Raw genomic sequence first — 12,851 nt, forward strand, 5'->3', positions numbered from 1 at the left:
CTGTCAACATAGAGCTCAACACCGGGCTCAAACTCATGAGCTACCAGATCATGACCTGAGCCAAAGTTGGACGCTTAACCAACTGAGCCATGTAGGCATCCAGATGTTACTATAATTTTTAAGGGGTAGTTTTTCTAGAGATAGAATTTTAGATTGACAGGTATTTTTTTTTCCCTCTCCAACATCTTTTTAAAAAAATTTTTTTTTTCAACGTTTATTTATTTTTGGGACAGAGAGAGACAGAGCATGAACAGGGGAGGGGCAGAGAGAGAGGGAGACACAGAATCAGAAACAGGCTCCAGGCTCTGAGCCATCAGCCCAGAGCCTGATGCGGGGCTCGAACTCACGGACCACGAGATCGTGACCTGGCTGAAGTCGGACGCTTAACCGACTGCGCCACCCAGGCGCCCCTCCCTCTCCAACATCTTAAAATTATATTTCACTGTTTTCTGAAAAGACTGTTTCCTATAAGCAATCTACTGCCATTTGTATGGATGTCCTCATATATGAAATACATTTTTTTTCTCTGACTTCTTTTCAGATATTATCATTATCTTTGGTTTTCAGGAGTTTTACTTTGATGTGCCTAGGTGTGGCTTTCCTCAACTTTATTCAGCCTGGGGCTTCCTTAGTGTCTTAGATCCTTGATCAAGTAAGGAAGAATTTTGGCCAATGTTTCTTCAAGTATTTTTTCTACCTAGTTCTCTTTTCTCACTTTTTGGGGTTTCAATTACATATTAGGCAAGTTGATACTTTCCCAGGGGTGATTAAGACTCTATTTTTTTCCAATCTTTTTTCTCTGTTACTCAGTTTGTGTAATTTCTATTAACCTGTCAGCAAGTTCATAAATTCTTTTTTCTATATTGACAAATTTGCTTTTAATGTTCAATGAATTTTTTAAGTATTATATTTTTCAGTTCTAGGAATTCCTTTTGATTCTTTTAAAAACATTTTTTTAAACGTTTATTTATTTTTAAGACAGAGAGAGACAGAGCATGAGTGGGGGAGGGTCACAGAGAGAGGGAGACACAGAATCCAAAGCAGGCTCCAAGCTCCAGGCTCCAAGCTGTCAGCACAGAGCTCGATGTGGGGCTTGAACTCACGGACTGCGAGATTACTACCCGAGCTGAAGTCGGACGCTCAACTGATCGAGCCACCCAGGCGCCCCATCTTTTTGATTCTTTTTAAAGTTTCCATATCCTTCCTGAAATTCTCCATTTCTTCACCTATTATATTCACCTTTTCCAATAAATTCCATTTTATTTGTCGGTTTTATTTATTTTTATTATCTGTTCCTACTTATCAGAGTTATTTTAAAATTGTTGTCTGGTAATTGTAACATTTGGTCACCTCTATTGACTGCTTTTCTTTCTTTTCATGTCTTAATCACATTTTCCTGATATTTTTCACATATCTGGTAATTTTTGTTTGACAAAATACAAAAAGTACAAAATACATCACAGATATTCTGGGTCTGTTTTTGTCTTATAAAGAGTATTTTGTTTAATTGTAAGTGTTGTTATTTACTTTTGAGAGAGAGAACATGAGCAGGGGAGGGGTCAGAGAGAAGGCGAGGCAGAGGATGTGAAGTGGGCTCTGTGCTAACAGCAGAGAACTTGATGTGAGATCATGACCCGAGCTGAAGTTGGATGCTTAACCGGCTGAGCCACCCAGGCACCCCTGTCTTATAAAGAGTATTGAATTTGATTCTAGCAAGCAAATCACCATGATCCTGTGAGGGCTTGGTTTATGCTTTGTTAGAGTGGATTTATTTGGATTTTGCCCTTAGTTTTAGAGCATAGCCTTTAGTATTGAGATGTGATTCTTGCCCTAAGGTGTGGCCCTTTGGGGCTTCAATGGAAAGCTCAGAGTGTTTACCAACTCCCTGTAACTTGCTGGGACATGCAATCCAAATTCTGGATCCCCCACCCGGATCCAGTTTTTTAGTCCTCTAGTTTTACTTTCCACTGGACTCCTGTAGTCTTTCCCATGCATGCACAGCTCAGGGGGTGGTCAAAGATTTGAGGATAATTTGTATGGAAAATTTGAGCTGCTAGACTCACCCCCCCCCAGACTCACAGTTCCCTTCAATTTGCAGCTGCTATGAGAGCTCTGACTCTTCAGCCTCACAAAACTGACACTTTATATTTGAGCTCCATCTATCCTGCACCATGCAGACTGAGGAGTGCCCTCAAGTGAAAATCTATATAAAAGTAGATTTCATCCATTTCAGTTCCTATCTTTTATTAGAGTCTATTCCTTCCTGTTGCTACTGGCTTTGGGTTTGCTCTCTAGTGCCTTTGAACTGTTACTGTTTTTGTTTTGTCCAGGGTTTATAATTATTGATAAGAGGAATAGCCCAGTATAAACTAATCCATCCTTACCAGAAGCCAGAACTTCCTGAGTGATTCTTGAAAAATTTAAATTGGCGGGGCGCCTGGGTAGCTCAGTTGGTTAAGCATCCGACTTTGGCTCAGGTCATGATCTTGTAGTTCGTGAGTTCAAGCCCCACATTGGTCTCTGTGCTGACAGCTCAAAGCCTGGAGCCTGCTTCAGATTCTGTGTCTCCCTCTCTCTCTCTACCCCTTGCCTGCTCACACTCTGTCTCTCTCTCTCTCTTCTTTCAAAAATAAACATTAAAAAAAATAAATTGGATTTCCTGTGATGGCTTCCTATTTTGGTTTGAGTTCTCTCAAAAGCAGATGGTTAGATAAGGATTTTTAGTGTAAATTGTTTTTGTGGGAGATGATCCCAGGAAAGGCCTGTAAGGGAGCGGAGATGTGAGACATAGATGCCAACAAAAGATGTGTTATTAAATAAGGAGCTACAACTTAAGCTCCAGTCCGCTGAGGAACTCTGAAAGACAGTGAGGTCATGTCTCAGTTATCCCAGCCAAGGTACATGATAGGGTGTTTATCCACCAACTCCCTGGATCTATCCAGCAATGGTGGTGGCACTTATCCACCAGGGCCCCACCAGAGAGAAGGTTCCTGGGGCATTGATCCCCAGAACTTTTGGCATGCCCTGCATACAGTCCTTAGGCAGATAATCACAGTAAACAACTTTTGTGTTTAGATGTGACTGCTGAGAAGATATGAATGGGACACCCACATGTCTACTACTCCATCCTACTGAGAAAAAAATAAAAACTTCCTATCCCATCTTAAAAAGCACTGCCTACCATTCCTGCTTCATTCCTCACCATTCTTCCTCTCATCCACTGGGACCCAAGCACAGGACTTTGTTTTTTTTCTTGAACACGCAAGCTTATTTTTTTCTTTAAGGCCTGTGTACTTGCTGTTTCTCTGCCTTGAATACTCTTTGCCCATTGGTTCCTGTTTTACATTCAGTATTACCTTCTCAGGGATATCTTCCCTGAGCACCCTGTAAAAATAAAATAGTCTCCAACTCACTTCTATCACATCACCCTATCTTAATTCTATGTATATCACTTATACTGACTTTTTTTGGTTATTTATATGTTGTTATTGGTTATTTATGCATATATTTTGTCTATTATCTTCTTTCCCCACTAGTATAAAAGCCGTGTAAGAGCAAGAGCCTTGTTTATCTTACTGCAGCTGTACACTCCCAAGCTTACAATAAGAACTCATGAATATTTGTTGAATGAATGCATAAATGGATGAATGAACATACTAAAGTTTGCAAATAAAATAAATTGCAAATAAAAAATTTAAGGTGAGGCAACCCAAGTGTCCATCAACTGGCAAATGAATGAACAAATTGTGGTATACACATAGAAGGGAATGTTATTGAGCCTTAAAAAGCAAGGAAGTTCTGACACATGCTACAGCATGGATGAACCTTGATGACATATGACTAATAAAAATAAGCCAGTCACAAGATGACAAAGACTGTATGATTCTACTTATATGAGGTACTGAGAGTAGTCAAGTTAATAACAACAGAAAGTAGAATGAGAGATAAGAATGGAGAGTTAGTGTTTGGTGGATACAGAGTTTCCATTGGTGAAGAGGAAGAGTTCTAGAGATGGATGGCAGTGATGTGAATGTACAACAATGTGAATGTACTCAATGGCACAGAACTTTACACTTAAAATGATAAATTTTATGTATATTTAATCACAATAGAGAATTAAAAAATTTTTAAATTACTCCTCAGTCTCTAGAGAAAGATTAAGCCTGGACTTGAAATCTGACTCAGTTGTTACTAACTGTACTATCTTGAGCAAGTCATAGTATGAAATTTCTATGAACCAGTCTCTTCATTTATAAAATGAGAACAACGATAGTACTTATCCTATAGGTTTGTTATAACAATGCAGTGGTCCTAGGACTTAGAAATCACCTTATGAATTATTAAAACTTTAAAATAATTTTGAAGTCTATTATAATATTGATATTATTTTCTGTCAAATAATATATTAAAAACAGAACACACAAAAATAAAACTTTCATTCACTTTGATCATCACTTCATAAAAGGAAAAGCACTTTAATGCCAAAAGAAATCTAGAAAGAGAGCAATCTCAAAGTAAAGGACATTTTTTAAAAATTTGAAAGTTTCCAATATCAATAATTATAGATGAGGTAATTCAGATCAGCCCTCCTGCTGAGGATAACTAGGAAAGCTAAACAAAATATATTTTTAAAAATCATTTGGAGACATAAAAAAGACAGGGAGTGAACTACTGGTCGAAGATCCAAGAGAAGAAGGAAATCCAGAAAGGTGATCCTGGCTCTTAAAGTGTTTGTGGAATCTGGACATGGTGGTTGAGAGCACTTCTAACAATCTGAAAGGACTAAGGGAACAAAGTTTGGAATTCAACTATAAAAACGGTTGGCTGCTCCCTCTCACCACTGCCCCTTTGGGTTGAAATCTTCAAGGTTTCACATTAGGAGAAAAAGTGAACTTTGGGCTTTTTCAGCCTAGCTTTGAATGATTGATATTAGTACTTAAAATTGGAATAAGGGAAGTAGGGATTGCTAGTGTCCCTATTAACTTTTAACAAGTAAATATAAATCCTCTTTAGAGGAAGATAATACCCTAGGTCTCAAAATAATTCTACAGACAATTTTCCAGACACAACATGTAGCACATAGTAAAAAATAGCCGAGCACACATGGAGATAAGAAAAAACATGAATGATACCAAGAGAAACAACAGATAAAAGAACAGATTTAGATGGGCCCTAGATATTGGAATTCTCAAACACAGACTATAACATAACTATGTTTAATATTCAAAGTAATAAAGGACAAGATTGAAAATTTTGACAGAGATCTGGAAACTATAATAAAGGACATCATAAATTTTGAAAAGAATCAAATAGAAACTCTAGAACTGAAAATATAACACAAATTAAGAATACAGTTGATAGGCTCTATAGAAGATTGGACACAGTTTAAGAGACAATTTATGAAATGGAAGATAGGTCTGTGAAAAAGATCCAGAATGAAACATAAGAAGAAAAAAAAATAAAGAAAATACGTAAGAGAGGGTAAGAGACATAAAGGGTCCAGAAGAAGATCTAACATACATGTTTTTGGAATCCCAGAAGTAGAGAGGAGAGGAAATGGGACAGAAATGATATTTGAAGAGATGAAGTCTAAAAATTTTCCTAAACTGATAAAATCATCAGACCACAGATTCAAACCCAAACAGGTTAAATATAAGGAAACATACACCTGGATACATCAGTAACTACTGGAAACCAAAGACAAGATCTTTTTTTATACATATATAATTTTTTAAAGTTTATTTATTGATTTTGAGAGAGTCAGAAAGCGCAAGCAGCGGAGGGGCAGAGAGAGAGCAGGAGGGAGGGAGAGAGAGAGAGAAAGAGGGAGAGAGAATCCCAAGTAGGCTCTACGAGGGCAGCATGCAAAGCCCGATGTGGGGCTCGAACTCACGAACCACTAGATCATGACCTGAACCAAAGCCAGACACTTAACCTAATGAGCCACCCAGGTACCTTGGCAAGATAAATCTTAAATGCAGCCAGAGAAAGAATATAGATTACTTCAAGGAGCAACAATTAGACTGACATCTGACTTCTCAAAAGAAGAAATGACTTTTCAGTAAAACAATGGAAGTCAGAAAACAATGCAATTATATCTTTGATGTGCTGAAAGAACTGCCAACTTACTATTCTAAGCCTCAAAACATATCCTTTATGAAGGACAAACAAAGGGTAAGAAAATATACCATCAGCACACTACAAAAAAGGAAATATAAAATGATATTCTTTAAGCAGAGAAAAAAATAATCTCAAGTGGAAGCTCAGAGGTGCAGGAAGACATTAACAGCAACAAAAAGGCAAGGGGCGCCTGGGTGCCTCAGTCAATTAAGCATCCACCTTTGGCTCAGGTCATCATTGTATGGTTTGTGGGTTTGAGCCCTGCATTGGGCTGTCTGCTCAGCACGGAGCCTGCTTCAGATACTCTGTCCGCCCTCCCCCTGCCCCTCCCCTGTTCGTGCTCTCTCTCTCTCTCCAAAATGAATAAACATTTTAAAAAGGCAAATATTTGGTAAATCTAAATGAATATTGACTGTATAAAATCATCATAATATCTAGTGTAGTTTGAAATACAGTTGACCCTTGCCGCACCCAGGTGTCTCAGTTAAGTGTCTGACTCGTGTTGTTTTGTTTTGTTTTGTTTTGTTTTGTTTTGTTTTGTTTTGAGAGAGAGGGGGTGCAAGTGAGCCAGGGGCAGAGAGAGAGAGAGAGAGAAGCAGGGCTCATGTTTACCCAAAGTGGGGACTCATGCTCACCCAAAGTGGGGCATGTGCTCACCCCAAAGTGGGCTGAAACTCATGAACCATGAAATCATGACCTGAGCTGAAGTCAGATGCTTAACGACTGAGCTACCCAGGTACCCCCTGACTCTTGATTTTGGCTCAGGTCATGATCTTGAGGTTCATGAGATCAAGCCCTGCATTGGCTTGGGATTCTGTCTCTCTCTCTGTCCTTCCCCTACTCTCTCTCTCTCTCTCTCTCTCTGTCTCAAAATAAATAAATAAACTTAAAAAAATACAGTTGACCCTTGAACAATGCAGGAGTAGGGTCACTGATCTGCCCCCCTCCAGACAGAATTGAAAATTTGCACATAACTTTTGACTCCCCCAAAACTTAACTGCTAATAGCCTATTGATGACTGGAAGCCTTTCTGATATGTAAACTGTTGGTTAACACATATTTACTATGCTATATGTTTAGACACTATGTTCTTGCAATAATACCTAACTTTCTTAATTTTTATGGTTTTTCTAGGCTATGTGGTTTGTGAATTATTTCAAATTGTTGCAAATCCCCCCAAAATTTTTCCAATATATTTATTGAAAAAAATCCATATGTAAGTGGATTAGTGCATTTCAAACCCGTGTTTAAGGGTCAGCTGAATTTGATAAAGTTAAAAGACATAATCATGGCATCACATGGTGTAGGAGTAGTTAATAGGAAAGAAATAAAATATCAAATAATGCTAGTACCTGATAATGAATGTATAATCTTTAGGGTAGCCCCTAAAAAATAGTCTGAGTGTATATATTTACAAGCAAAATGGTGGGACTGGTAGTATAATAGAATATTGGAGTAATTCAAAAGAAGACACGAAAGGAGGCAAAAGGAACACAGAATGGGCTGGACAGCTAAGAAAGCAAATTATAAAATGGTAGATGTCTTTTAATGTTTATTTATTTTTGAGAGAGAGAAAGAGAGAGCACACATGAGTGGGGCAGGGGGCAGAGAGAGAGGGAGACAGAGGATCTGAAGCAGGCTCTGTGCTGACAGCACAGCCAGATGTGGGGCTTGAACTCACAAACTTGTGAGATCATGACCTGAGTTGAAGTTGGATGCTTAACCCACTGAGCCACTCAGGCGCCCCATAAAAGGGTAGATTTAAACCCATACAAGTCAGTAATCACATTAAATATTAATACATGAAGCATTCAATTAAAAGATAAAATTGTCAAGTTAAAAAACAAAGTCTATATATTGTTCACAAGGGGCATATGTAAAACAGAAGAGATAAAGCCTGTTGGACCCCATTTGGCTGGGGTGTGGAGTGGGGGTGCCAATGTTCTTATTTTCAAAAGAGGAATAATAAAAATACAATCATAGGTAATTTTGTTAGGTGTGTACTGAAGGACTAGGCTAAGCATTTTATGCAGCTTATCTCAATGGTCAGTGTCCAGCAGGCTTTCTTTGTTGGCTTTCTCAGGAGCAGCCACACCAAAGGGTGGTGGGCACAGAGTGGTAACAGGAGTTAGCACCACACTGCAGGAGAGCTTTCTGGGCACATTTGCTCCCCAATCCAGGAGATGATGTTTCAGTTTTAAAATAAAACCTCTGCAGGAATCAATCTGATATTTAGCCAAACAAAACAAACTTTCTTTCCCCACCCTTAGCCTGCCAACGCTTCCTTTCAAACCCAATCCAAATTTGGGATGTGGAAGCTTGGAAACCTGAATGACATCACATTGACTTTGCAGTCAAGGAAGGAGAATAAGCTTTAGAGTCAGGAATTTTATCCTAACTCTGCTCTTGCCAGCTGTGTGACCTTGCAAGTCAGTGAGCCCACCTGAACTCAGTTCTTCAGGAAAGTGTTGGGGGGGGGGGGGTCATCTTACCTGCCTCATAGGTTGTGATAGGGTTCAGTGAGTCACTATGAATGAAAGCTTCTCCGTCTTCTACACAGAACTTTCCCTTTGCACTTGTTGCATGTGCATAATCCAGCACCTAAAGCGTCAAATCTGAGGTCACTTTGTCCAACATTTTTATCTTGCAGATGAGAAATCTGAGGACACAGAGAGATCAGATACTAGCTGTGTGGTCTTGGGAAAATTGCTTAATCTCTCTGGTACTGGTTTCCTCATTTATAAAATAAGAATGATAATAGCAGCCTCCTTGCATTTTTTGACAATTGAATGAAAAACAAAATTAGGTAAAGGATCTGGCACTTAGTAGCCATTTGATGCCATTATAGTGGCTATTCTTTTTTTTGGTAATGATTTTTAAATGAATATTATTATAATTTTGTGTAGCACTTGAGAAGTCATTCGCTCTGAGGTAGTAAGAACTGGCAGGCTACAGCCACTCAGTTACAAAACCCAGAGTTGGTGGGTTATCCTGGGGAGACCTTCCTCATGGGGTCAGGTAGAGTTCAGTGAACTCGCAAAGAAGCGTGATTTTAGACGCTCCAAGGTACATCCACTCCTCTCCACTCCCTCTGCCTGTTATTAAACTGGTAGTTTTTACAACATCAATAAAGAACTTTCCTACCCAATTACCCCAGACAATAGGCTGAAAAGCAGTTTCGACTATGAAAACTTCGTGTTGGGTTCATTTAGATTGTTTTGCTGTGTCAAATCCTCACTTGAGTTCAAAAGTTCAGCTGAACCATGAACTTTGTAATTTCACAGCAGGCAGCTCTACAAATATAGTGGAAAGTGAAAAAACATACAATATTTAAGGTGGGCTTGTCGTATTGTATATAATCTGGTTAGGAACGGGTGTACGTGAAACAGCCCTTAATTTACAGCACACAGTCACACATCAAAAAGAAAGGGAAGCGAAATCAAACCAAACTGTTCCTTGAATTACCTGACCTCCGAGGCTTCCAAGGGAACATTTGTGACTAATCATTAGTGGACAAACTAAGGCCGGCTAATCTTCTTAATAAATTGTGAAGTCTTGTATACCTCTTGGTTTTAGTGGTGGCTTTTCTGCCTGTCTGGAACCAGCAGCATATCAAAACAAAAGGGTCATGACTTCATGTATTTGTTAAAGTTAGAATCCGTGTTCTCATGGAACTCAGGCTTGATTTGACCTGGTTACACAAGTGTAGGGCGAAGCGAGAGTTTCATGAGAAATGAGAGTAATGCTGTGTTTTCACTTGTCTATTAATAAACACACACACACACACACACACACACACACACACACACACACAAATGAAGTTCAAGAACCCCTCGTTTTGTAAACCTTGTGTTTGTGCAGCTTTACCTTCAGGGGTAAAGCAAACAAGATAACAAACTCCCTTGGGTTAGGGTGTCTTTCAGCTTGTCCCCGGCACGTCCTCAACACCATGGCACACGACATGATGCCACATCAACATTTTCTTCATTTGTTACAAGGAAATGTGTTTCCCATTGGTTTTTACGGTGCAGTGCGTATACGTGAAGGGGCAGCTTGAGACAGATGGCTTGGGGCGAGGGAGTTGGTCTGAGCAAGGTGAGTTTTTATACGGCAGTTGTTTATTCCCTTTATTTACCAAGAGGTTGGTCTATGGGTCATGAGAGCAAAGCTATGCTCGGTCATTTGTGGAAGCAGAGAGGAAGAGAAGGGGTGAGAAGGTCAAGTCCTGTGACAGATGGCTCCTCGTGAGCTAAATGGGACTGGCTTTTTGAAAGCAGTTTCCCTCTTTTCTGACTTTTATCTCAGAGTTGCCAGGATTTTAGCCATAGCCAACTCAGAACACTTTTTAGAAAATTCCCCCAGTGGAGACAGTCAGATGATATCCTATTGTCCTTACCAGTGTGCTTTTCCATACAAGAAGGTCTAGTCCAGTTCAGTCAAGAATCGGTGAAACTTTCTGTTTTATTTTCCTGACATAAATCATCACAATAAACTCAGTGCCTCCCACTGAGCAGCACAACAATAAAGGCGGAGAGGGTAGAGTGAAGACTGCATTTGGTTGACCTAGTTAAAGGCGGTCTGTCTTCCTGGGGTGTAAGGCTGGAAGGGGAAGCGGGGATCACCGCCTTTGTGGCTGGGTGAACGGGGCTGCTCAGATTTGACAGCCTGGCTTCTGGTTGACCTGCCCTTCATAGTGGGGCTGTGTGTCTCCTGAGAAGGCCAGTACAGGAGAGAGTTGGTGGCATTCTTTTAAGAACTTGTACGATGGTGAATAATGACCGGAGTTTTCATTCATTCAGAAAGCATCCAAAGAAAATACATGTCAGGGGGAATGATTGGCATCTGTCAGGCAGAGATTGGGTGGGGAGAGGAAGAGACTTCTGTGGGGAGACACTAGGGGGTGAAGGCAGGGGTCTGGTCTGGTCTGTGCCCCTTGGTTGTGTCTGCAGAACAGTGGGATAGGGGTATAGGCTCCCAAGGGACAAAAGTGTGCATGGCAGTGACCCCAGAATAAAAGAAAGATGTGTGGGAAAGCAGGAAAGAAAGAAAACTTCTAGGGGGCAGCCTGAGATGATCTGCACGGGCTTCAGAACGGCTGAATTGAGGGTGTTTCCCTGGCAGGGGTGGAGGTGGTGGGCAGCATTTCACATGCAGGAAGAGTCCAACTTTCTCTCACTGTGGATCTCTGCTCTGTTCCTGTGACTAACCTGCCTGTATGGATTTTACTCTGCATTAGTTTTTAGGACCAAGCCCCCAAAGCTGTCCAGAGGTCACCATAACTGGCAGCTACTGGTCCTCTTCTTTGCATCAGTATCTTTATTATCTGTAATCCTTAAACAGTCTGCCTAGGTATGTGCCAGGATCTGTAGCTTGCGATTGAGGAGATAGAGACCCAGAGGTTAAATGGCTTAACTGGGTGCACCCAGCTACAAGGTGGCAGAGATGGTCTGGGAGCCAGCTCCCCTAATTTCTGGCCTGAAGGGGAAGGGGTTTTCACTTGAGTCCTTGGGTGGTGAGGATAGAAATGGCAACCTTTGAGAACAGCCATGGGCTACCAGGAAGACCGTTTGGGTCTGCACTTCAATGCTCTGGGATGGATTGGAGAAGATGAGGTGACATCCTTGGCCAGGTGGGTCCCAGCCTCCCTCCTGAAGCCACAAGCCAGGTTTTGAACCTGGATTCCTGTCCAACAGGACTTTGCAAAGAAGAATAAAGTTCTTTTTGGGTCGTTTGCAAAAACTGTCAGTGATGAGAAAAGCAAAAGTGAAAAACAAGCTCAATTTGCTACACACTTAACCTCTTTTCCTTCCATTCTCAGGTCCTTGAACCTGCTTGGGGGGTGCTTAAGGCAGCGGCTGACCGTAGCTGTGTCTGGATCGTGCAAGCCATCCTTTACACCAGAGCTGATTGGCCGTGAGGGCTGCCAAGCTCTGAACCTGGCTGAAAAAAATCAGCTGGGCTGTTTGGGAGGGTTTGACTTTGGGAATCTCAGCAACCAAGTGTAGGGAAATTGAAGCTGAAAAGGCAGAATCAGGAGGTGTTGAAAGGGGAAGCCATTCCAGATAACGGGAACAGCATGATCAGATCACAAAAGTGACAGGCCATCTCCACCATGTTCAGTGGACTACCTTCCCCAGAGTGGAAGGTCCGTGGAAGGGGATGGGGAAGAGGGCGTGGCCCATGCTGGAGGGCTCAGGGAGACCCCCAGATGCCAAGCTAAGGACTTTGGTCTATAGATTATAGATAGGAAGCTTTGAAAATCAAGTATGGGGGAGGGAGGCAGGAAGGATATTTTCAGAATATCAACCTGTGGCAGTGCGTACTCTGGCAGTGAATGGATTGAAGGATATGAATCTGGCAACTAATTAATGTAAGACAATAATCAAATGTCATAATCACAGTTTGGGCTGCCTCTTAAGCTAAGACAAAGATGATCATTATAGAAATAACTTGTGTCCCTGCTGTCTCCTCTATTCTCCACTGATTGCTGGTTTCTATTTATTCACCATGTATTATTTCTTACTTCTGTTCTGTGTGCTTGCCCCTCTGCTCAGCACCAACCACCTTCTGCTTCATATAGTTATTTATGTGTTTGTCTCCACCACTGCAGCACCTCCCTGAGGAATCCAAATGTTCAATTTGAGTCTGTTTCCTAGAGCATGCCTGGACTAAGATGACTGGAGCCAAGGAGATCTCTATCAAAGAAATAGCAACCCTGCCTCCTAGTTCCT

At 40.9% G+C, this 12,851-nt stretch overlaps 1 long non-coding RNA gene across 5 annotated transcripts in view; it reads left to right on the forward strand.

Annotated features, from left to right (window-relative positions):
- Positions 1-12,851, forward strand: part of LOC123380854 — a 109,053-nt gene that overhangs the window by 62,632 nt on the left and 33,570 nt on the right. The window lies entirely within an intron of this gene.

This window comes from Felis catus, chromosome D2 (genome assembly GCF_018350175.1).
Source record: "Felis catus isolate Fca126 chromosome D2, F.catus_Fca126_mat1.0, whole genome shotgun sequence".
Taxonomy (NCBI): domain Eukaryota; kingdom Metazoa; phylum Chordata; class Mammalia; order Carnivora; family Felidae; genus Felis; species Felis catus.